Source organism: Vicugna pacos, unplaced genomic scaffold (assembly GCF_048564905.1).
Source record: "Vicugna pacos unplaced genomic scaffold, VicPac4 scaffold_21, whole genome shotgun sequence".
Classification (NCBI taxonomy): Eukaryota; Metazoa; Chordata; class Mammalia; order Artiodactyla; family Camelidae; genus Vicugna; species Vicugna pacos.
This window is the reverse complement of record NW_027328742.1, coordinates 19,170,489-19,193,763: the sequence shown is the minus strand read 5'-3', so window position 1 is coordinate 19,193,763 and position 23,275 is coordinate 19,170,489.

Genomic DNA, 23,275 nt, shown 5'->3' with positions numbered 1-23,275 from the left:
TGCCCAATGCAATTACCCACGCTTATACAGAGTCTTGTTTAAAGACATTTATTTTCATTTGGAATTGTCTGATGCCCTAACTGTATTTTTTTAAATGTAAGCTTTCTGCTTATCTCATGCAGCTTAAATTGATTTTTATGAATCATTTGGCTTCTCTACTGATTTTTCCATTTTTTTCATTAGTGTCCTTGGGGGAGGGTGACAGTGGTGGTTGACTGTTTGCTTTTTCAGTCAACCAAGTCACGAGCTATCTAACCTCACCCTCAGATGAGAGGTCAGGTGCAAACTTCCATTTTATTCAATCTATAAATTGGTTTGAAAGAGGAGCCAGGAATGCATTTAATTCCTGCTATTTCAGGTTTGAGAGCCCTGTTCAACATTCCTGCTGATTCCTCTGCCTAAACTTTACACAAGTTGTTCCATAGCTCAGCTGTCTTGCAGAACTGAATTTAGCTTAAATCACTGCCATCTACTGCGATTACCCCAGACAAATCTTTTCCGTCATCTAACTCTTAAATGAAAAGTGCTTCCTCACTGCTCATTTGATGGAGGGTAATGAGGTGCTGTTTCTACAAGATTACTTACCTGATGAGACAGGAGGACGCGATTGAAAAGACCCAGGCAGGACCCCAGATGGCTCTGGCTGAGCACTGCTGGAGGATGGAGGTAGCATTTTTGTAGAAAGAAGTCAATGCTTTCCTTCTCCATTTTGGCCTCAATAAATTAATGTGGTTCTTTGTCTTCAGAAAACAATCTTTCAACATCTTCTTTTTTCCCCCAGCACCTAGAGCAGTGGTTCTTTCTCTTCAGCATCCATCATTATCACCTGAAGTTCTTCTGAAAACACAGATTCCCGGGTCCTAACCCCTGAGTTCCTGATTCAGTAGGGATGGGTTGGGGACTGACAATGTGCATTCTGAACAATTTCCCAGGTAAAAGTGATGCTCTGCTGGTTTGGAAACCACACTTGGAGAACCACTGGCCCGGAGTTTATAAAGCCAGCCAACCATAGTGGCATCAACACCCTCACTCATTTGGCCGTTTCCTCTCATTCCAACCTTGCCTTCCATTGCTACCACAGGCTAACATCCACTCAAGCTCTCATCTAGCCACATGTCAGCATATACATGCCGGCTATTTAAATCCCTTACAGTTCTTGAAAGCAGCAAAGCCTTCCCTACTTCCTTGACTTTGCTGTTGCTGTTGACTTTCCTGGCATGATGCTCTTCATCCCCTGGCTTTCTCATCTGGCTCACCTCCAACTCATCCAAGTTCTATGTCAAGCATCAACTTCTCTGTAAATCAAGTCCTTCCCTAGAGAGACCCTACACTCCTATTTTGCCAAACTGTGCCTTGCATTGCTCTCCATCATTGCACTTACTTCCTTGTATTTTGATCATTTCTTTACAAGTTTCTGCCTCTGCTAGACTGACTCCCTGAGGCCATGGACTGCACTTCATTTCTCTAATTCCAGAAGCTTGTACCATGCCTGGCCCAAGTTTGCTGATCAGTGTATGTCTGTGGGCTTGATTATTTCATGGCAGAGACACCCGCTTGACTTAATTAACTAGGAGCTTGGGTCTAATATGACTCCTCTTCAATAGATACAAGTGATGCGTCTTTGGTTGCTTGAAGTCTCGTGTAAATGAAAAGGAGGGAAGAGAGCTTAGTCCTGCAGGGGTCTGATGGCTTCACTTCATTTCATGATCTTAATTGACTTCATAATTATTGCATAGGAACAGAGCCAGAAGGTAGAGACATTTTGCCTTGTTGCTGCATGTGAATAGCATTCTTCTACATTTTCACATCCTTCATCCCAGTAAATCCTTAGCAATAGTCCTAGGACATGTTAAGATGCTCCAGTTGCTATAACACCACTTCATTTGGAAAATGACTCCCTGCAGAGAGCCTCCCACCCATGACTAGGATGTGAGTGGCAGTTCAGGACAGGGACGGAGAACACAGGAGCAGGATGGGCACGGCTTTGAGTGAGGAAAAAGCCTAGCACCGGCCTTGGAAGGCATACGTTCTCTGGTCACGATCCAGCCACGACTGACCACGCAATTGTTTCCCGCTGGCTTCTTCACCTGCCATATGAATTAAATGACTTCTCAGGTCTCTTCTAGTCTTAATATCCTGTAACAATATCTTTGGACTAAAATAACAGATTCATTCACAGTTCCCCAATGAGCTCTTTAAAGACAGTGTTGCCTTTTGTTCAACGTCCTCGAAACTGTCACGGCTTCTTCTCCAGTGTGTGTCAGGCCCCCGAACACTTTCTAGACACATTTCCGAGAGAAGGGGCTGCAGGAGTGGAGATCACCTCCTAGGCAGGGCTCTCACTGAGTGTTTTTATAAACAGACAGATTGGTAAAGAAGTCAGCTCAGATCCATCCCAGACCTTGTCATGCCCACTGCTGGGGTTGCACTCGGTTTTCCAAAGGCTAAGAGCTTTGCATCCTTTTTGGGGGACTTCCAAAGATGGACACAATGGCTAGGTTCTCTCCAGAAGTTTCTCCTCATCATGGTTTCAGTGAATAGCTCAGTGCTTACAACAGCCAAAACTGAGATCTCCATCCACCCATGGCCCCTTCTGTTAACTGCTCAGAGTTCATACTGGATTCTCCTCCTATTACTACACAGTTACCTCTCCAAACTAAACCAGTCTTTTCTCCCAAATATGCTCTTCCTTTTAGGGTTCTCCAGCTCTTTGAACAGAATCCTGTTACATAGGCTCGAAATTACAGGCTCTCTCTTGACTCCTATTTCCCTCACCTCATGTACCTAAGGGTCTTGTCTACTTGTTCCTGGAATATACCCCCCTCCCTTCTCTGCCCTTATCACATGGCCACCATCCTAGCACAGGTCTCTGCAATCTTTTGCTTGGAGTTTCTCAGTAGCTTCTTAACTGGTCTGAGCTTAGCACTCCTTTTATTCCAACCCGTTAGAAGCAGACCTTGAGATGAGGATTCATGAAGAAGCCACGTACCCAGGAAGCGCTTCCTGGGAGAAGCTGGTAAGGGATGCAGGAAGCAAGACAGGAGGGGAAGAATCTAGGTACAGAGGAGCTTTCACACACAGCCCAGCCCCGTCCGACCCTTCAGGGAACTCCGCAGTGCGCGCTACGCCTCAGAGTTTGTGCCAGCGGGGCAAGGCGGCGGAGCTCTCACGTCTCTCCACTGTCACTCATTGGCCAAGTGCTGCCCAAGTGCCAATTCTCCAGCACTGTCAGCAACGTGCTTTTTTTTGGGGGGGGTTAATTATATTTATTTATTTATTTTTAATGGAGGTGCTGGAGATTGAACCCAGGACCTTGTGCATGCTAAGCACGCGCTCTACCGCTGAGCGGTACCCTCCCCCTGCAGCACTGTGCTTGTTTAGTCAAAGTTCCTCCCGTGACCCAAAGACAGTCATCAGAATAAAATCACAGGTGTGAACGGTTAGAAGCAATGCATACAGAAGCCGGGAAATGGGGCACAGAGAAACAGCAAAAGGGATCTAGGGGACCTGGGCACTTGACAGAACATTGACAGCACCCACTACACAAACCTCTGCACTACTGCTCAGTCACTGCTCTGCTTGGGAACTGTCAGTGGCTCCCTAAACTCTCTAAGCTCTTTGTATCAAAGTCCCAATCATTGAGCACCAAGCATTTATCACTGCTGGCTTTTTTTAAACCCATAAATCGTAGTACATCCTGAGAAAATGATTTAGTATTACACACAGATCAGAGTTCTCCAGCCTCTACGCCCTAGCCCACTCAGTCCCCTCTGCCTGGGATGGTCTTTAAACCACATCTGCAGATCCTATTCATCCTCCAAAGACCTGACTGCCTCCCAGGAGATGGGGTCTTCCCCTCTTTGGAGCTTCTCCATCATTTCATCTGTCCCTCAACCCATGTACTGTGCATAGAAGCAGTTGGACTAATGGTCAACATCCAACATCACCTTTCTCTCTGCATCCTTCCAGCACCATCCACAGGACCCAGTGCTTGGGACATAAACAATGTTTGTTGAGTACATGGTTGAAACTCCTCCATGAATCTATGTCAATCAAGAGGGTGAACTGGGAAGTCAGCCCCCACACCCAACTCAGTTATTGAAGTTCCAGCTCTCTCAGTGGGGGTTTTAGCCCTTTGGAGGCAGTAAATCCACTGGGTGCCTTTTTTTTTTTCATGTCCTTTCATATCAGTCTCTGCTGTGGAGGACATGGTGGTGCGATGGTCCAATTCACCATGTCCTGAAACAACCCTTTCTTTTAAGAAGTTCTACAAATAGCTTGGGAAACCATTTAATATGTGAGCCTACCTAACACTCAAGAGTATTTTTCTGAATATAAATGTGAAATGTTTCTCTACCAGGAGGAGCACTGAAATGGCATTTAAAGACCTGGGCTCTGGTGCTGATGTAGTGTGAGATGTGGTGGAAGTCAGTTAGCCTTTTTGGGGTTTGTTTCCCTCATGAGTCAGTGTTGTGATTGGATAAGAGCATTAGTATCTCTAATATTTTATGATTTCTCTTGGACCTTCTATGTGCCAGCCACTGCACTGAGTATTAGAGGTATGAAGACAAAAATCATGGGTTCCCTTGACCACAGAACCCTCAAAAACTTGGTTATCTAGGACCTCCTTGAAATCATTAAGCTGCCCCAGAAGAAACGTTGTTGTAGTGTTGAAATTTCCTTCCTATATATTTCACCCTTTTGTTTGTTTATTAATTAATTAATTTAAATTGCAGTATAGTTGGTTTTCAATGTTGTGTTAGTTTCTGGTGTACAGCATAGTGACTCAGTTATACATAAATGTATTTCTTCTCATATTCTCTTTCACTACATTGCCCTTTAGTTCTAATAGAACCCTTGATTAGATCCAGTGCCTCCTTCCTATCCTTTGCGACAAGACTTTAATCACAGAAGACCCTCAGGAACTTTGAAACTTTCAATTTGTCCACACAATTTCTCCCATGGAACACATACATCGATATGAGCAGAGAACCAATATCTGTGCCTCCTGTAGATTCCAGCGCTGCCCGGCTCACTCAGTAGCCATTTGATGGGATCACACACATTAACCCACGTGCATTCCAATCAGTGCCAGAGTAAAATGAAAATTCCCCACACCATGGACCCCTAAGCTCTCTCCTGCATGGATGAAGCTGACCTGTTAAATCATCAACACTGCATGTTTTCTCCCCTGTGGACTAAACAAACAGAATCATAACCCCATCAACGCACGGGATTCCCCGATCTCTCATTCTTCTGATTGATTGTGTTCAGATGTTCTGAGCCCTTAATGTACAAGTTTGATTAACTTATTAAATATTCACCTGTGCCAGGTACTGAACAAGTCCCTGCAGGTAGTAAGACACTGAGAAAAGGTTCATGCAACGGAGGAGACGCCAGCTAGTACTTCTGGGGTGTTCAGACCAGTTCAGAATTACATGCAAAGTCTGCCCACTTGCTGTGCGTATCTGCCCGAAGGCCATGTTTGTGGTTTGCTTCACCTTGTCTACAAAACCCTTTGGCTTATAACAGAGAAAGGCAAAAGTGTCTTCCCTTTTATTGTTGTCTTGACCGTGTTTCCCTTCTGCACCAGATACCAGTGCTTATCATGTACCACTGGATGCCCAAGGAGTGGGCCAGTAATCACCATGCATTTATGCAGAATTATTTTGTTCTGATTCAAAGGCCTTCCGCCAGATACTGACAACTCAGCAGGGGGAAGGAGTCCTGTTTAGGACATTCCCTTGTCGAGGGTGAAGAAGAGCCTAGGCTTTGAAAGGGAAATATACCCTTTGAGAGTTTCCTCACTCTGCATCAGCCCTCCTATACAGCACAACCCTGGAGCTTGGAAGCTGTGGACCAGTCTGGAAGGACCAGTCTGGAAGGATCAGACTCAAGATGAAAAAGTTGTTGAATGCAGTCCACCTCACCCAGCTGGAGACCAAGTCCAATGTCCCCATTACTTGGAGGCCTTACTATTAGTGAGGGTGATGGGCCCAAGATTTGCAATTCTACTGGAAATCGCTACGCGACGAGGTGAGCAGGTGTTGAAGAGCCCCACTTGGAGATAAAGAATCCCTCTCAGGCTTACTGGGTTTGCTAACCTTCAGCTCATTTTTTTTTTTTTTAGGGCATCAAAAAGCAGAGTCTTCCTCTCCTTTGTGATACCATCTCTTCTCCCTGCACGTACCTAGCTGTATTTTGTTTTCACTCAAGAGACATAATGAACATGAAATTTTCAATTAAAGGAACATGGAGGAAAGACACTTTGAAGGAAGCTCACACTAATTTTGTTCAGATATTCATTTTTTGGGGGGGGAAGTGTTCTCTCCTAGATAATGTCTTCATCTTTCACCTGGGGATTTGGTGAGGAGATTATAAAGCAACAGCTATTAATGTTAATCCAGTAAGAGAGTTTAAGACTGATTCTAAGCCATCACTGGGCCATATCTCTGGCAAAGATGTTAGGTAGGTTTCATACTAAAATGTGCCTTCATGAAGCAGCTGACAACGAACATCACTGATTAACAGGTCTCTTTCCTGTCCATTCATCTGGCTCAAACCAGACAAAAGCACCAGCCTGGAGAATGGATACCAGGGACCACGCTGAGGCAGAAGAGACCTTTTAGAACAGTGCCCAGAGGCTGTTCAGCTAGGGGAGGATTCCAACTGTACTCACAAGGGGGAAGCGTCTAGTCTGTTGGGTAAAGGAAGGGAGATAAAGGGGGGATGAGAAAGCACAGACAGAAACAGGGGCGTTTGGTTGGAAAAGCAATGAACAAAGTCACTGCAGGTGCACCGTTCAGAACTGGTGCTGCAGAGAGTGACAGGTGCCCAAGTCCCATTTTTGTAGGTTGCCTCGCCATTTCCTCACGTGCCCAGTTCCTTCCATCTGTCTCTTCTCTCACATAGTTCTTCCTTCTAAAATGGCCTTGCCCTATCTCTCTTCTACCTGTGTATATTTCACTGAAACTTCAAGGCCCAGGTCAAGTTCTGCCTCCTCTGTGAGGCTGACTTCATGTTTTCATTGCTCCCAGATCTAATCACTCTGTTAACTCTTTGAGAACCACGTGGTGGAAACGGCAGAGCACGTGCAATCTTCTTTCCTAACAGTCTGCTTCGCTCTGCATAGGAGTTTACCTCAGCATATGCTGCTGACAAAGAAAATGCTTTGTGCACTAATTATCTCATATGAATAGTACTTGTCTCTTTCAATTAAATACCTTGGAGGGAGGCAGCAGTGCTGCATAATTTCTCTGATCCTCAAATGTGTAACATAGCACTAGGTTTGCACCGTAGCCAACATTTACTGAACAGTTGCCATGTGCTTGACACTGTTCTAGGATCTTTGCATGTGTTAACTCACAACGACCCTGGGAGGTATTTATTGGCACTATTCTCATTTTACAGATGAGGAAACTGAGGCTTAGAGAAATTCAGTTAATCGCCCAAGACCACACAGCTAGGAAATATGAGAGGCAGGGTTCAAATGTACGCTGTCCATACCTCTGACCACTTACTGTAAATGGCCTGTGCAAGGTAATCAATACATGCTTTATTACCTGTTAATGGATCTATTGACTTTATCTGAAGAAGAATGAAAATTAATTCAAAAATGAAGCATCCTTTGTACAAAAAAAAGGAGCTTGTGCTTAACGGTATTACTCATTTCTTGTTACTTGGATTTGATCTGAAAATTGAACCAAAGCATTTCATCCTTCTCAGGCTGCCCTTGGGCTTCTATAAAAACTACAGGAAGCACAGAGTCTGACCAGGGCTTTCAGCTGGGCTCCTCCTCATCTGAAGGTGAAGTGGAAACCGGGCAAGAGTCCAAATGCTTTACCAAACCAGCTAATGCTACTGGCAGCTCCCTAGAAACCATTTAGGGGCTCACAAAGCCCACGGCACACAGGGAAACCTGGGCAGCTTGTTAAAAGAGGAAACAGGAAACAAGAATCAAAGAACGAGCGCTCTGGACGATGCATTCATGTTAACATGTATGATTCATCTCTGAATAGGAGGGACAAAGACTGTTCTCTTTTCCAGGCTTGTTATGTCCACGCTGCATCCAAAGTGGTAATGTGCTGTTTGTTAAGGCTGCCTTTGAAAAGCTCTCCAGGTCTCCCCAGAAATGCAAGCCAGCAGCAGAGTTGATGGGGAGTGTAACGAGCAGTCCCTGGTGGAGCACAAGGATGATTTTCCCCCATCATCTATTCGTATGTTTATAAATGAGTAATGAGGTCAATTCGGGACAGGCAGGTTTTGTGCCGCAATTTGGACAGATGTTCAGAGCTCTGGAAAGCACAGCTGCCTGGTCCAAGTGGCGCCTCTTGCCAAAAGTACTCAGTGTTCAAAGGAGAATGTGTCACCAGGGACCATTCAGAGGAGCCCACTGATCATCAGGGAATCAGCTGGTATCGATTCTTTCCAACCACATTTACACTCGTAGAACCTGTGGCTCTCACTGAGAGCAAATGCACAAAATCAAAAGACTCTTTTTTTTTTTTACAACTGGCAAATAAATATTGGATCAACATAGCTGTCACTCTTTGCTTGTTCATATCCCAGAAGATTACATTTGTCTTCTCTTAAATTGGCAAAACTGAACTTTGAACCCATCACTCCTGAGGCTCCTGAGCTTGGGTTCTAACGGATGACATGGTTTTTCCCTTCTGATAACAGGCACAAAACTGCAACATGGAAGAGAACGTTTTTGTTTTTAGAGTGTGTGTAGCTCACATGATATTGGACCTGAAATGGCTGACCGTGAAATTCCTGAAATATTGGAGATACTTAATGCAGCCACACCAGATATGTCACAGCACTGAAGCTTCTGTCCAGAGGGTCAGAGCCATTGATAGCTAAGGTCATGTGTCAGTGTTTTGCTATTATTACAAACCATTGTCAAAGATGTACATTCTTCTGCACGGCTCTTTGTATGCGTTTGTTCTTGTTTCTCTAGGGTAGATCCTAAAAGTGGAAAAGCTGGAGTGTATGTATGGCACCTAGATTTTCAACTTTTCTAGATATTTTTAAATTGCCCGCTAAAGAGGCAGTATCAGTTTGCATTATTACCAGTGTCTTGAGCATGCCCATTTCCCCCTACTTTGCTAACATTTGATGTCAGGTTCTTTAATGTTTGCCAGTCTGGTTGGTATGCACTCGTCTCTAAGCGCCTCATTTTGCATTTCTTCAGATTGTTAGGAGGGCTCAATGTGGTTACATTTGTTTATTTTTCATCTGCCTTGCCTCTTTTCTGGACTGTTTGTGTGTGTGTGTGCTATTTATCCATTTGTTTGCTTGTCATTATTTGCTTGTCATTAGTTCTTTATTGATTTTGGATAGGATGCCTTTGTAAGTTGTGTACATTGCAAACACTGTTACCCAGCCTATGATTTATTTTCTTCATTTTTCTGTGTCTATTGTTGAAAAGAATTTAAAATTTTTTATGTAATCACATTTTGTGTCTTGCTTACATAATCCTTCCTTACTCCAAGTCATAATATGTTCTTCTGCATTTTCTAGAGAACACTTAAACATTTTTCCCCCATAATTAAGTCTTTAATCCACCTAGTATGTATTTGTGTATGGTGTGAGGTAGGGATCCAATTTTATTTTTCCATATAGATAACCAATTGTTTTGACTTATTGTTTTAATAGTCTATTTGTGCCACTTGATTTGTAAAGCCATCTGTTATATATTAAGTTTCCTTTTTTTTTTTTTGCAGAGGGGAGGTAATTAGTTTATTTATTTATTAATTTATTAAGTGGCGCTACTGGGGACTCAACCCAGGACGTCCTGCTTGCTAAGCATGTCCACTACTGTTGAGCTATGTACCCTTTTTGTTGGTTTTGCCTCTTTTTGCTTTATTGGTCTATTTTCCTGTATTTCTGTTGGTACTGTATTACCTCATTTAGTAATTCTGTTATAAAGCATCCTAGTATCTGAGAAGGAAAGCACCACCACCAACCCTAGCCTTCTTGTTTTCTCCAAAATTGTGTTGGCTACTTTGGGCCTTTTTCTCTTCCTCATGAACTTAAGGATTAGCTTGTCAAGTTCTGAAAACTTCCTTGGGGTTTTAATTGACATTCTTTGCATTTATAGATTAAACTGGGTGAGAACTGACATATGTGATATTGAGTTTCCCAATCAATGAACATTTCTATTATATCAGAAAATCTTTCATGGAATTCAATAATGTTTTGAAAATTTTTTCCAGAGTTATAATACACATATTTATTGATTTAGTACTAATTGCCTCACAGATCTGTTACTATTGTGAACGAAATTTTAATTTTCATTTCACTTTGAAAGTTTACTCTTGGTATATATAAAATATTGATTTTTGTATAGTAAAGTGATATCCAGCTATCATGCAGAGTTTTCTTATTAATTATGGGAGGTTTTGGTAAATTTTGGTGGACTTCCTATAAAAACAATCACTATACATAAAGACATTTCTTTCTCTTCAATACTTATGACTTTTCTCTTATCTTAATGCAATGGCTAGAAGGAGTGATAGTACATATTCTTGCTATGTTTCTCAATTTAATGGAATTGCTTCTAAAGTTTATCATTAAATATAATGTATGATGTAGATTTTAAATAGATACCTATTATCCTATGAAGGATGTTGTCTCCACAATTTATTTAAGGGTCTATTTCCAGAATAAGGATTCAATTTTATCAAATGACTTCCCAAAATTTATTTAAATGGTCACACGTTTTTCCTTTTCATTTGTTAAATTCAGCCTGTCATACTGATTAATTTTTAAATGCTTTTTTTGCTCTTTGATTTCTGGGATTAAATATATTTGGATTTGGCACATTATTTTTCAAATGCTGCTAAATTATATATGTTACTATTTTATATGAGATTTCTGCATCTATGTTTCTAACAAAGATTGGTCTATAAATTTATTTTCATATATACCAAGGTTGTAATAACCTTATAAAACAAGTTGTAAAAACTTCCTTCATTTTTTCCTTATAGTTTGCTATAAATGCAAACACTTTAAAGAGTAAAATAGTTTCTCTAAGATTTGCTCCAAGAAAAAAAAAAGCTCACCTCATCTGTAGCATTTCTCTCTACCTCTACTATTTTTTTCTCCCTGGGGGCAAAAACTTTCAGCTGATTATTTTGACACTTACCTCAAGGTTTCCAGAAAATACCCTTGTATTGCTACCTCTTGATTTTACAGCTTTAGTAGTAAGTATTTTTTTCTCACTATAATGGATGAAGATTTATCTTTCTTTCCTTCCTCTGCTCCTACACACAGATACACTCTTCTCACCTCTCCACCTCCCAACAGAGTCATGTTGTAATTTTGGTTAAATTTCAGTGTTTTATTATAAAGACAATGTAAGAGTGTTGAAAACTGAGACAGGTATTTTCCTTCCTTTCATCTTGTTGGTTTTGCCTGAAGTAAATAATAATTGTACTTTTATTTGTTTCTTTGCTCAGTGTCTATGTTCTGTCACTAATTCAATCCTGAACTCCTCACCCATTTCAGGACATTCAGATGCAATAGGTATTCTATCACATTTATCTTCTGAAGAAGGCTCTGTGGGAGACTTCAGACCAGCTCCAAAGTAGACGGGCTGTTCTCTACACCTAGCGGACAGCTGTCACCCTGGAGCTTCCTTCACCTGAGGATTCCCTTCACTCCTTTCCTCTTGATGGATCTACTGTTTCCTGTATTACATATTTACTGCTTTCTTGGGGTGAGTAAATATTCTGATATACTGCATCAGTGAAAATGTCTATTATACCCCTCCTTGAATGATAATTTGGCTTATGATGGAATTCTAGATTGGAAACAATATTCCTTTAGAATTTTGAAGGAAGGTATTGCTCAATTATCTAACACATTCCAATGTCAATCCGACAAGTCTTAAGCCATTCTGACTCCTCATCCTTCCTATGTGACCTGCTTTCTCCCTCCTGGAACTTTGTATCAATTTTTCTCTTGGAGCTTTTTCAGAATGATTTTCTTTGTATGGGTCTATTGCTATTCACCTTCCTGGGCACTTTGCTTCTTTGAATGGGAAATTTGGATTCTTCATCTCTGGGAAATTTTTTTGTATTATTCTATCGATTGTTTTTCTCCCCCCATGCATTTTTACCATTCTTTCTTTCTACAATTTTTACATGTTGGACTTTCTGAACTGGTTGTCTAATTTTCTTACTTTTCCTCTCTTCTTTGTTTTTGCCTATCTTTTGAAGAATTTTCCTTCACTTATCTTTGAAAACTCCTATCAGTTGTTCTGTTTCTTCTAATTAATTTTAATTTCCAAGAGGTAGTGGTGGTGGTGGCTGTTCTTTGAATCATCCTTTTTATAGCACACACTGTTCTTATTTCATGGTTGAAGGACCTTCTAATCTCTCTCTTGATGATAATATTTTCAAAGTTTCCTTCTGTTTCATTTGTTTATTTAGGTCATCAATTTCCATTTTAGAGTCTTTCCCTAGAAGTCTTGTATCTTTGTTGTCACCTTGTTTTTTTGTTTCAATGTCCCTTCTTGGGCAGTTCAGATCCCCCCAAATTGACCTTTCTAATCTATGTCTGGATCAGACCTACCTGGCTTCCCTGACATTGTTTTGCAAAAAGACTGGGGTAGGGGTGGGGGAACTGGAGCTCTCATCATTTAATATAGCCATGTTTTGTTAATTGCCCCAGTTTTAGCACAGTACTCCCATCCTCAACTGTGCTGAAACCAGAGATACTGTTTTATGCTTTTTAGCCTTTAATTGGGAGTGGGAGGCAAAGGAAGGGCATTTTCTGGGCTGTCAGGAGCAGGGGAGGGGATCTGGAGATCTAAATGCTCCTTGGACTTCCAACCCACCACGCTTATTTTAACCTCTCCATCCCCAGCCCTGACCCTGTGTTTTCTGAGGTAACTGATGGGATCATCTCCTGAGTCTTTTGGAGCTTCTGTGTAATCAGATGGATTACGGGCATTTCCTTTGCAAGTTTAACATTAGTTTTCTCAGGTCTGCTAAATTTTTTATGCCTTGCCCATGTGTTCTCCAGCTTCCAGAATTCTCTTGCTCTCTGATTATCCATCCTAGGTTACTTCTGATGTCAATTCTACTTCACTCTGACCATTATTTTCTTAGCTAGCTCCATAGACCTTATTTTACTATTTTTTCAGGTATTAATAGGTTTCTTCAAAGTTATTTTCTAATTATTTTGTATGTAACATGATAGTTCTTTCTTCCAACTTGATTATAAGCCTCTTAAAGTCTTCCCTTGTGTTTCTTTGATCATTTCCCCAGAGTGTCTAAATACACTTCACGTATCTAGGACTCGATGCCTGCAGGTAACTATTAAGCTATTTCTAAATGACACATTCACTAGATCACCACAAGCCATTCTCAGTGTATAAACACAGTATTTGTGTAGAGCTGCATCAGTTTTTTCCTGATCACTAATGTTATAACCTTCCCATAACTGGAGGTTTATTAAATAGTAACAACCATGATGATGAAAAGAGATAGATCAAGGTAAGGATAGACAGTGAGCAGATAAAGATCACAGATGTCTTGATTCTCTAAAGGCGTGTTTCCCTAAATGTGATCCCCGTAGCTCCAGTGCCATGATATATATGAATAGGTGTGTGTAAACAAAGGATTCTTGGTCAAATTAATGTGGCAAATGCTGGATTGGGCAAACTTAAATAAGTTTCTTTAATAAAGTACTTCTCAGAGACTTTAATGTGCTTTCATGCATGGTATGGCATGTTTCAAACTTACTGTCCCTAAAATTCTTTTGTTTATGGGACACCTTTTCACATCTCTTATGAAGATTACAGGGCTTACTTTATATGTAATGAACTTTACAACAGAGTGCTTTCAGGTACACTCGGGATTTTTTGTTTTTATTTGTTTATTTTTGGTTGTTGTTGTCACTCCTGTTTTAAAAATACAGTCAGCCTCCAAGTCAGGACAGTTATGTGAAATATGAAACGGAATATTTCTTAATCAGCAAGAGAGGAAGAAGCAAGGCTCAGCTCCTCTCTTACAGCAAAATGCTTTCAGGGCAGGGATCTGACCAAAATCATATAGCATTATGTAATGATGGTGTAGTTCTCACATTGGGCCCAGGGTGAAAAACAGTGAAAATGGTGCCAGGGAGGGTTCGAGGAGTCAGCCTGCTATGGGAGGATCTCAAAGAATGCCAAGTCCAAGAGGTGAGTGTGTGGGGAAGGGGCAGACTGGACTCAGACGCTTCTTCCCTGAGCAACATTCATCACTGATGAGAAGTGAGATGCAAGAGCCAAGAAGACCTGAGCTGTGAGCAGCTCGGAAGCAAGGCTGGACAGGACGAGACAGTTCAGGATGTGGACTGTGACTCCTATAAGGGACTTAGGGTCTCATTATTATGAGTTCTTACCGGGAAACCTGGGATGGGTTGACAGGTTTAAAGGAGTGGGACTGAATTAAGTAATAATTAACATAACTTAAACCCAATCTGAAATAGTTCTATTCCCATAGAAGAGGAACTCGGATGCTGAGAGGCTCAATGATTTGCCAAAGACACACAACACGTGAGCTGCAGAGCTGCTAAGAGAACACAGTTCCTGGACTTTCAGTTCAGCACTCTGGCTACCATTATCACCTTACTTTTCACCCATGCTTCTTTGGCGTTTATGGGGCAGCAGAACGCACTCATGTTTACTAGGATTCTCACCCTGAGAGCCATGGTCTATCTCCTGTCAAGCTGCCAGTGAAACAGGGTTACAGTCAAGAACCAGAATCTTCCTCCTGAAGTCCATGGTGATACAGACATGCTCCCTGGGATTCTGACACATAACATTCGTCCACAGAAGGGCTGCCTGTCTGGGAAGTCTAATGTCACTGAAACATGAGACAGACCAGTTTGGTAGGCAGCATGCAAACACACGCTCTCCTGCGTTAACTGCTGTTCAGAGCAGTGCAGCTAGACCATGCGAGCCCATGATGCCCTGCTGGAATCTGATGTGCAGGGATGCTGATGTAATGAGGCCTGGGGTGACCATCCCTGGTGCTGCACACAGCCAGGTGATCCTGCTTTCGTAACTGGTAGCTGGACAACACGAGCTCCAAAGCACTGACTTCCCCTCCCGGAGTGCCCTCTACCACTTGGTCGCCAGGGCCTCGGAGTCTTGTTTAACGTGCAGGCCTTTGTGATGTGGGTCCCTCGCACTCCCCAAGACCAACCAAGGCCTGATCTTCACTGGCTGCCTCAGCTGCCTCCAAACACATCACTTGGGAGGCCACTCCGCTCTGTTGGTGCTCCCTACCCAGCATGCTTCCGTTCTTTCATTCTACACAAAACCCCACCTCCACGCGTTAGGTCAGCACCCTCCAGCCTTTAAATCATTAATTTGACAAAGCAGACATGAAAGAAAAATTATCGATCAATTTTGGCGAAGCACCTTGAAACATTTCTGCTATGTTCAGGGGAGAGGGAGGGAGCCACAGGCTGACTTCGCACATTCGGTTGTGCCGGCTAATTAGGAAGACCTCCCTTCTGCCTCTGATCACCTGTTCCGTAGGTTCACACCATTCTCATCCCACTCCCCACCCACTCCCACCTTTTAACAAAACATAAAAGCAATATAGCAACCTAAACTCTGAAGAAGTTTTAGAAAAAGTACAAAGTGAACACCCTAGGTTTTCTCTTTCAACATTTTCCATCTTCTTAATCCACATCTCATATTTTTACAAAAGAATATCCAAAGTGTAAGAACAATGCTACATCCTTTTAATTTAATATTCTATTGTAGAATCTTTCTTCATATGTACTTTTTCTCAACGTTGAAGGCTACTTGATATTCCACAAAGTTGATGGCCCAACCACATTATTTCTAGAGGAAAGAGTCAATTTATTTTACGGGCACTGTTCCAGTAACAATCCTTGTGCTGGATGCCCATAATTGAGGCAGACACTATAGCATCTTACCCTCAAGTTGGATTTTCAAAGTGAGGATAGGAAAAGGAAAACAAGGTCAGTAAAAGGACAAGCACTGGAGGCCAGGAATGCCAGGTCAAAATCCAGGCACTAAGAATTCAGGGCTGGCTTTACCGAGTCAGAGGTTGGGACTAAGCAGAGGCAGAAGAAGGAGAAGCCTGACAGCCAGGAGTTCAGCAAGACACAAGACCCCGAGGGTGGAAACAGAGGGGCCTGGGATCCGGCCAAGGCAAAACCCTTCCTCCCAGGGTATTTGCTGTCTGTCCTCCCGCCCACCCTTCTTGCTGTGCTGGGGGGTCCTTAGGTCACTGGGGAGCGGCAGTATAACAGTACTACCTGGTGGCTAAGGCAACTCTGTGTGCACTTCCTGTGCACTGACTAAAGCGTGGACCAGAGAACTGGGATTACAGGGATGTGCCTGGAATAGTAAGTTCATACTCCGCTCATGACGTCTCCCAGAGAATCTACTACACTCATGGTCGCCACTGAAAGAGGGAGACAAGGGGCCATCATCAGACTGGACTGGGGCAGGCACTACACGCGAAGGCAATGAACGTCTGACCTACAAAAACAAATGAGGCCAATCTGATTTCTCTTTAAGGAATGTTGCCACGTGGAGACTGAGAGGCTGTTGCCAGGTAGTAAGGCCCGAGTGCAAAAGATCAGCCATGGAGTAGAGGACCTGTCAGCCATGATGTAGGATGTGGGATCAAGTTATCAGGGAATCCCAACTAAACGTAGTGGAGATAAAAGCAGAGCAGGCAGGTGCGTGACAGAGTAACTGGTAGGGCACAAAAGCTGCTCCCCACAGACAGCCAGGTTTGTGGCTCTGCTATTACCCACTTCAACTTTTGCTGGGTTAGCATACACATGTATCTTTTCATTTCATCTCTCCTTTTCTCCTCCCAGAGGCACTGAGCAAATCTGCTCCTTCCAACTAAAAGATTACTGTATCAAAGATCCTAACAATAAAGTCTCAATAAAGAAGAAAGTCCTCAGAGATCCCTATACAGGGCTGCCTTTAAGTCACATCGCCAACACGTAGGAAACGTGGCAAGGAGCGCTGACATGGCTTGCTGCCTACGTTTATAGGCAGACAATTAAACCAATTCAAGAGGGAAAAACAGAATGCCTTTTGCCTTCAAGGTCAGGCCTTGACTCACAAGAACCTTGGCAAAGTCTTACAGTCTGGAGGGAGTAAGAAATCATCCCTGTCGATGACAGACTTCTGAGCAGATGGTTAGTAAATCAAGGTCCTGATGTGAAATGTTGGCGCTTTTTAGCTCAGGAAGATGCAGGAGAAATATTACCAAGTTAATCACATAGAGTAGATTCCAGGAAACTGCTGGTCACTGTCCTTAAGGAAAACGACCATTCAGTGTGAGATGAGACCCTAACTGCCATAAGCGGAACCATAAAATCGATTTAGAGTCCCAAGGCCAGTAGGATAGGAGTCGTAATTAAAGAGACACCATTTGTATTTACAAAAGTGTTTAAGTAAGAGACTCCTTATTTTGGTGAATGGACTTTGTACCCTTACAAAGTGTGCATTAAAGAGGCGGGCACCCTAATGCAGGCTTAGTATTATTTAGATCCCAGTTACAACGGTGGGTTTCTCAACGTGGCCACAACAATCATGATGGAGACGGGAAGAGTGCAGGGTTGAAAAGGCCGTGTCCAAACATCGAATCTGTGAACATCGCTGTGGGGTGTGGGCCCATTAATTCCTCTTTCTTTGTCTGTCAGATGGGACGGTCATTCCCACTCTAGGATGGACTACTCTTTCCCAGTCGGTCTCCCCTGAGGGTGGAATCAAGCAAGAAGGTCCTAAGTTTTGCCTGGAGGAAAGCCCCAAGGGCAGAGGCCATAATCTGGAGAGTTCTAGACTCTTTGAGACAGTGCCTGTGGTGACTCTGGGACCTGATCCATAGATAGCCACCTTCTGGGTCCTGTGGTCTGCAGATGTCCCACAGCACCCAGTGTCCCTTAGGCAAAGACTGCAGCCGGTCATCATAAGGTATTGTTTAGAAATTGTCACACTTTTAAATTTCCTTGTGGGCCATCTTAACACACATGATTTCATTGCATCCTCATAGGGCTCTGCATGATTATTTCTATTTAACAGATGAAGAAACTAGAGTTCTGGAAGGTGAAGCAAACCGTCCGAGGTCGCACACCACACCAGAGGTAGAGCCAGGATCCGAACCGCTCATCAGATCACAGCGTGCACATGCTTCCAATAATCCCACTGAAATTCTGCCAAGTGGGCTGGCAGCATGGCACTTCTCCATCAGCTAATGCAGGCTGCCCGGACTGCCGCTCTCACAGTCTGTCCTAGTCCAGTGCTTCTCAAACATTAAAGTGCATACAAATCACCTGGGGCTTTTGTTAAATTGTAGACGCGGATTCAGGAGGTCTGGAGGAAGCCTGAATTCAACTGCCCGGGTGGCTCGCTGAGCACACTTTGGGGAGCAGAGACCCAGCTGACCCCTAATGCTTCCAAATTATTCGCTGGATTCTGAAAAGGACCTCTTTTCAAAGCCTAGTACCTTCCCTTCTCGAAGAGATTAGTGGGCAGATCTGTGAAGCAGTCTCAAGTAGTTCGTAATGAAATTAAAACCAGACTGACATCCCCAACACCCTCCAGCTGTTACCCAGTGTGTGCTGTGAGGGTAACTGTGTGGCAGAGCAGAGGGTGGAGGCTAACACAGTAAGGTAACCAGGGTCTACTTAAAGCTACAGGCATTACTTGATGCGTCAGAGAAGCGAACTGAAGGTGAGACCATGGAGGGCAGGCAGAACCAGGAAGAGTAGCTGCAGCAGGATCATTAATTGAATACCTTTTCTATTTTAAGTTGTGTATCTATTTTATGGGCAATTCTTCTAGTCGTTCGGCAAGATAGAGATTATTGTGAATTTTCAGTTATTCATATTCTACTTATACCGATAAAGTAACGTGAAGCAATGTGCAAGAATGTCAAACACAGGACAAGAGGGCACAAGTGAAATGTGGGGAGAAGAAGAAAAATCTGGGCACAAACAAAGCAGAGCCAGGAATGTGGTTCTCAAAGAGCACACGAGGATGGCATGCCTGCACGGCGTGAGCCATTCCTGGTTCTCCACTTTCCAGAAGCCAACAAGAAAAGCAGACTGTCATCACCTGGACAATCACAGTGCTCATGTAATTAAAAAAAAAAATTCTCAATGAAAACAAACCTTTCTTCACACCCAGATCATGTGAGCATATCTCCTATAGCCCTTCCTACAGTGGATATGGTATGAGTTTTGCAACAGTTACTCACAATAGACCCTAGGATGGCTTTTGTGGGGTCATGTTTACAATGATCCCAGTGGAGGCTAATGCATCACAACTAGGCATAACTGAGAAATGCAGTCCTTCTGGGGCAAATGTGACATGGTTTAGTACCTAGCATTTGGCTACTCTGGTGTGATTCACAAATACATCTTAGGAAACCTGGAGAAAATGGAAGGGTTCTGCGTCCTTCAAGAAACCTCTTTCTCCATTGTCTTCCCCCAAGTAGCATTTTCCTAAGCTCAGCTGTGGAAGATGCTAAGTGGCGGTGAGTTAGGGATTGTTCAGACAGCAGGGAGCTTTCATAGAGACTCAAATGAATTAACTGAAAACGGACACAGTTGCTTAGCAAGAACACAACTTGAACCACAGTCATCTCAGCCTTGCTCTGAGGTGAGTAAACATCAGGGAATATTCTGAGCAGAACAGGATTCTCCTCCAAAAGTGCTCTTCTGAGTCCAGATAGTTGAATGATTTCAGTCTTGAGTAATATTTCACATAGCAAGGATGAAATAGTTTTGGCCTGAAAAAATTTTGAGGTCATTGTAACTGATCTTCACTGGGCTAAGACAAAAATCTCAATAAAATATCTGTAGAATACTTATCTTCAGGCCATGTTATTTCTTCTGGAAAAATTATGTGAAACATTTGTCTGTCCATCAATTCATCCGTCCATCCATCCACTTATTGAGCCAATGCACATTCGGGGGCTTCTGTCATGTATTAGGCATATTCTTGAGAACAAAACACAGGATCATTGCCTGAATAGAGGTGGAAGACCAGTGTGGGAAACCCAACAATCACAGAACCACTTAATCACACCAAAAAGTCACACAAAAAAGTCATTATGCCCAAGAGATTAACATTCTTCATTTTTTTCAACCATTCAATATAAATTTAATATCTTTCAACAAATACGATGATAAACGACACAAATAAATACATAATTATAGAAGGTGCTAGCTAAGGGCTAGAGGGATATAAGAGTGTGTCTGTGAGAGAGAATAAGGGGAGCAGGCTGGGGATGGTACACAAAGGGGTGGTCAGCTCTGGAGGGAGTCTCCAAGGATGCGCTGTTCATATGAAACTTGAAGAATGTGAAGCTCTAAATATGGATGGATCAGGGAAAGAGTATCCTGGGTGAAAAGTCCCTGAAGCTGGAGGAAGCATGCTAGTTAGAAGAACAGGCAAAAAGCAATGAAATGGTCACATCTTGTGGGATTAGTATTTACCATGCAATTACGACTGGAAATGTCAACCAAAGTAATTGATTTCAGAGTAATTGATCCATAGCTCTTCCTCTCTGCAATAAGTATTCAGCAGGGCCAGTTGGACGCTCCTCGTTTGACATAATAATAAAACCCTACCACTTATGTGTGCGATGGTGTGTAATGCTCCACAGTGGGACACACGCATTCTGCTCATTTAAAATGGATACCAGTATCTCTAAGAAACACATTAAGAACAAGGAATATTTCTCAAGTTCAGGCAGGCTTATGTGGCTTCCCTGAAGCCTGACAGCCTGTTTAGCGGCAGGCCCAGGATTTGAAACACCAGTTTTCTGATCTCCTAGGCCTTGTGTCTATAGCACATGGGGTATTCTAGCTGGAAGAGACCTGGGGTCAATGTTAGGCCAACCTTCATTTCAATGAATTATTTCCCTTGGGGCACTGAAGGAGGATGGTGGGAACTCAGAAGGTGTCATTTTTCAGCTCTGTGCTGGACACCAGCCTTAAGGAAAGCCCCACAGGTTCTCTTGATACCCATGCAACCCTATTCTGCCCATGACCACTCCAGCAAAAATGATCACATTGTGCGATAATATTCAAATGCCTAGTCTCCCTGGGGACTATAAGGCCCTGGGGCAGGAAGGTATCCCGCCTACCAATACCCCCTCCCTTTTTCATTAGGTCAGCCCTTTCCCTCCTGCCAGCAGTGTAGGTCCCAGCATGCCCTTACTATTATCTTTCCCCTACAAAAACCTCTGCCCCTCACTCCCTCCATCTCACTCAGCAGACACGACCTCAGCACTGGGTGAGCGCTACCTTCTTCTCTGAGCCTGCACCCGGGCTGCTGGATGTGGACAGAAAAACGCAATGGGGCTGTATGCTCACTTTAAATTCATGAGCTCCAGCTTCAAATGGGCACTCAAAACTGCCCAGCAGGTCTTTTAGTTTTCTCTTGTTGACTGACTTCCCCATTCCCTGAGAAGACTACTTCATACCTTCTGTTTCTCTCCTGAAACCTCCTACATCACTTCCTCTATTCTCAGATGATGACTTCTCATTTCATGGATAAAATTGAAAAATCATCTTCCCTTCACCAACCCTGCAATCTTCACTGGGGCCCATTTTCTTCTTCTTTGCTCTGGTTAAAATGGAAACAATGCCCTTCAGCCAATCAAAGTCCAGGCCCCCTACCTGCACCCAGGCTCCCATCCCTTCAAATACTGTCCTACATTGGTTGTTTTCTCTTTCGACATTATCAGTCCTTCTCTCTGTTACTGGATCGGTCCCACCAGGAAACAAACATGCTCTACTATCTCTTGCATTTATTAAAAACAAAACAAAACACACAAAAAAAGTCTCTCCTGAGCCCAAATCTATTTCCATGTACCATTATTTTGTGAGTTTGTAGCCTAAGTTCTCACCAATAGAGTTGACCACACACTGGCTTCATATTAACTTTTTGTATTTTTTTTAACATTTTTAATTGAGTTATAATCATTTTACAATGTTGTGTCAAATTCCAGTGTAGAGCACAATTTTTCAATTATACATGAACATACATATATTCATTGTCACTTTTTTTTCACTGTGAGCTACCACAAGATCTTGTATATATTTCCCTGTGCTTTACAGTATAATCTTGTTTATCTATTCTGCATATGCCTGTCAGTATCTACAAATTTTGAAATCCCAGTCTGTCCCTTTCCAACCCCCTCCCCTTAAGCAACCACAAGTTTGTATTCTATGTCTATGAGTCTGTTTCTGTTTTGTATTTGTGCTCATTTAAATTTTTTTTTTTAGATTCCACATATGAGAGATCTCTTATGGTATTTTTCTTTCTCTTTCTGACTTACTTCACTTAGAATGACATTCTCCAGGAACATCCATGTTGCTGCATATGGCGTTATATTGTCTTTTTTATGGCTGAATAGTACTCCATTGTATAAATATACCACTTCTTCTTTATCCAGTCATCTGTTTAACAGACATTTAGGCTGTTTCTATGTCTTGGCTATTGTAAATAGTGCTGCTATGAACATTGGGGTGCAGGCATCTTTTTGAAGTAGGGTTCCTTCTGGATATATGCCCAGGAGCAGGATTCCTGGGTCATATGGTAAGTCTATTCCTAGTCTTTTGAGGAATCTCCATACTGTTTTCCACAGTGGCTGTACCAAACTGCATTCCCACCAGCAGTGTAGGAGGGTCCCCTTTTCTCCACAGCCTCTCTAGCATTTGTCATTTGTGGACTTTTGAATGATGGTCATTCTGGCTGGTGTGAGGTGATACCTCATTGTAGTTTTGATTTGCATTTCTCTGATAATTAGTGATATTGAGCATTTTTTTCATGTGCCAATTGATCATTTATATGTCTTCCTTGGAAAATTCTTGTTTAGGTCTTCTGCCCATTTTTGGATTGGGTTGTTTGTTTTTTTTTCTTATTATGTCGTATGAACTGCTTACATATTCTGGAGATCAAGCCTTTGTCGGTTTCATCGTTTGCAAAAATTTTCTCCCCCTTCTGTAGGTTGTCGTTTTGTTTTACTTATGGTTTCCTGTGCTGTGCAGAAGCTTGTAAGTTCAATTAGGTCCCATTTGTTTATTCTTGCCTTTATTTCTATTGCTTGAGTAGACTGTTCTAGGAGAACATTTTTGAGATGTATGTCAGATAATGTTTTGCCTATATTTTCTTCTAGGAGGCTTATTGCATCTTGTCTTATGTTTAAGTCTTTGATCCATTTTGAGTTTATTTTTGTGTATGGTGTAAGGGAGTGTTCTA